This window comes from Anas acuta, chromosome 2 (assembly GCF_963932015.1).
Source record: "Anas acuta chromosome 2, bAnaAcu1.1, whole genome shotgun sequence".
In the NCBI taxonomy this organism is placed as follows: Eukaryota; Metazoa; Chordata; class Aves; order Anseriformes; family Anatidae; genus Anas; species Anas acuta.
The window spans coordinates 152,900,390-152,903,742 of record NC_088980.1 but is presented as its reverse complement, the minus strand read 5'-3'; the positions used below and the strand labels follow the sequence as shown (position 1 = coordinate 152,903,742).

The window sequence follows — 3,353 nt, the reverse complement described above, 5'->3', positions numbered from 1 at the left end:
TTCTGTTCTCACCATCATATTTTTTTTTCAGGTGATAGTTTAAGATATTTACTAATCAAATAAGGGAAATCTAAGTTGTATGGAGTTTCCAAAAATTATTTCTGCTGTGATGGATGTGGAAATTGGTATGATAGCCTCTGAGGTTTCCTTGAGGATCTTGATATATTAGTACCCATAATGATGCGTGATGTAGTAAAAGCCATGTTGAAACAAATTATTCAGGGAAAATGAAAAGAGTAATCTGTTTGTTTACTTGCTGATCCCCAGCCTGGCTTTCCAGCTCAGTGGCTTGTGCAAAGTTCTCCTGTAAGTTACGGACTTGTACACAGATGTATTATGCTTATTGTAGAAATTAAATTAAATTAAATTTCTAATAGGAGACTTCTATTTCTTTTTCTATTTTTTCCCCTTCCCCGGGTTAAAAACAAACAACAACAACAAACAAACAAACACACAAAACTACCTATCTGCTCCTTCTAAAGCAGCAGAAGCTATTCCACATAGTAGGGGAAAGGAGGATTCTAGGAGGATTCTTTTAGTGGTGCTGATCTGAAGACATAATGCAATCTTCTCCACTCAGGATTTGCTAATTTGGAGCAATTAACAGATTCAGCTGTTCAGATGAGTATGACTGTTAGGCCTGAGAAAATGAAGTTTACTTTTCTGAAAGCATGATGGAAAGAGATCTAAAATAAGATTACTGTTGAACACCAACCCTTTAAGAAAGGATGGACAGCGTTGAAGGAGGAGGGATCTATTTAGAAAGCTATAGGCAACAGGTGAGATCGTACCTTTAAGTAGCTCCTGCAAGTTGCATCTTCAGTATGTGGTCATACTGCAGAAATTATTGTGGAGTAGCTTGAAGACCAGCTAAAATGGAATGCAATTAGTTGTTCACAGGTGCTTTGTGTTTATTGAGTACCACCATGGAGTTTGAAAGAGGGAAAGTCTTCCAAGAGGCGTAGTGGATGTCTAAATGCTGAGGATGAGGGAACTGCTGAAGACACAGGGGAGGTCTAAACATACAGCCATGGGTGTTTGCGAGTGTGCTTTTTTTTTTTTTTTTTTCTTTTTTTTTTTCCCTCTCTCTCTTAAATGTGGCTTATTTGAAATTTTTGGAGTAATGTTAGGAAAACCATGTGACACGCTGTCTTGAAAGAAAGACAGAATCATATTCAGAAGGGATAAAAGTTGTGGACAGACACTTTGATTATTGCACCGGATGGTTGCCTTGGCAGAGTTTACAAAGTAACAGGATGTGGATAGAGGCATGGGTGGCATCTGTAATAGGCCATTACAACTCTGTGTTTTATTGTGGGGGGGTGTTCCACAAGTAAGAGGACCAGCCCTGCTCCCAGGCAAAGCTGATGCCTACCTTTCCCTGGAGCAGGAATGACTAAATTTTATATCCTTGTTTGACTCACCATTAAGTCTTCGCCTCCCCAGGTCTTTTGCATGCCATTTATCTGGCTCGACTGGAGTTTAGTGGTTCATTCGTTCTAGATGATCTCCTTTCTGCCAGGAACTCAGGTAACTTTTGCCATGGTCCCTTAAATATGCATCATCGTAGTTGCCTGGACTTGGCAAGGCATTGCACACACCCTTCAAATCAAAGGCAATGCCAAGCAGAACTTGCTGGGGTGTTAGCAGTGGTTTAAACAGAGTAAATGTAATGTGTGAAAGGAGAGACTTCAAAGGACAATTGCACTACTGCATGTTTTGAATGTTTACTAATGTTAAGCTCCACTAAAATTACCAAAAAGATGAAGATGCTAGTGAGGGAAGGTAGGAGGCTGTAGGTGTTTCCCTAAGTGTTTGTGTGTTTCTCCTCGGGGATGTCCATTATTGAGGTGGGCTGGGGTGCTCTAACAGTTCTGATCTTTGCTTTGTTCTTCTTAACTCTCCTCTGGAGATCAGACCTTCCCCAGCAGGTGTTTTATAGTTCTGCCACCTCTCCTGCTGGTATTTATTTATGGGCTCATTAAGTAGTATTTTACATAGTTAGTTTAATTAGGGACTCCTCAGCTCTGATAAAAGATTGTATTAAATCTTATATAATCCCTGCTTGGCTTATTTGTTTGCAGGCTAATTCTCCACCCATGTTAACTTAATAAGACATCTTTTAATACTCTGCTCCAACCTCTGTTTCTGGGATGCTAGTGGAAACTGAAGCTTTACTGGGAAACTGAGCCAGCCCCCATGCAAGGAGACTGCTTTTTTATTTTCACTGGTGAACCTTGTGCAACCTCCTGGTAACACTGAAATCAGTGGAATGCACCCTGAAATCAGAGATGTCTAGGCTTTTCCTATAGATAGGGTCTAAACTAAGGACTTGATTATATTTTTTCTTTCTTTCTTTTTAAAATAAAATTGTTTCTTCTCTGAATATGCACCAGATAAGATCTATGGGGTGAAATCCTGGCTTTTGTGAAGACTATTGACACTGATAATGCCAGATACCAGTTTATTTCATGTCCTTAACTCTGGTGTTAAATGCTGTGGTGGCTGAGTTGTTCACACAGAGCTGGCAGACGTGACATAAGACCTGCAGGAACCCTGGTCTCTTCTGGAGAAGCAGCTGAAAGCCAGTGGGAAAGCCTGGAGTATCTCAAATGGCATCAGACACCTCAGTTTAGGCAACTGAATGCCACCATGGGTGAGAGCCTGTATGATGTAAAATCATCTCCTCTTTTTCCGTAAGAAATCCTTGTAATAAAGTATATTCCATATAAATTTGATAGTTTATATTTTCAATAGTACACTGTAAGCAAAGTGATTTTGATGTCTGCCACTGTTCTGCACTCCTGTGGTGACTACCAACCAGAACAGTTCTGCCAGAAACACAAAAGTTTAAGCCACGAGTTTTTAGCACTTTGACCAAAGGAAAATGTGTCAGATCTTCATCTTATCTGACAATTCTGTGCATATCTTCTTAATCAAAAATAGAAAGCAGTGATATAATTAGGGAAGACCATGTGAAAATTCCTTTCGTTTTGAATATCTGAGATGTCAGAAAATGAAAAAATAACAACAACAAATAAGCAAGGTGAGGGAATTAGCAGAAATCCTGATTTTTTTGGAAGACCTACCCCAGGCACTACACTTTCAGATGCTTTCTTGCATAAGCAACTTGTAGCACAAGGCTGGGCTGTGTTGTCATGGAGACTTTCAGGATACCTCATCATTTTGCTAGAAAATACAAGTTTTGGAGTGGCTGTCATTAATTTAGTCACAAGACCAGACTTCCTACTGGTCCTATCCCTTCATCCCTCATTGCTGTTTACACTAAATCTTTTTTATGCCCTTGCAGAGCATAAGGGTGGTTGCATGTTCTTTTATGAAGCTGTCTTTGC

General features: G+C 39.8%; 1 long non-coding RNA gene across 1 annotated transcript; it reads left to right on the top strand.

Annotated features, from left to right (window-relative positions):
- The first annotated feature begins 950 nt into the window (after positions 1 to 950).
- On the top strand, positions 951 to 2,733 carry LOC137851861 (uncharacterized). Its single transcript, XR_011093547.1, has 3 exons — positions 951 to 1,014; positions 1,447 to 1,530; positions 2,085 to 2,733. It is a non-coding gene; the product is annotated as an uncharacterized lncRNA (long non-coding RNA).
- The last annotated feature ends 620 nt before the right edge of the window (positions 2,734 to 3,353 follow it).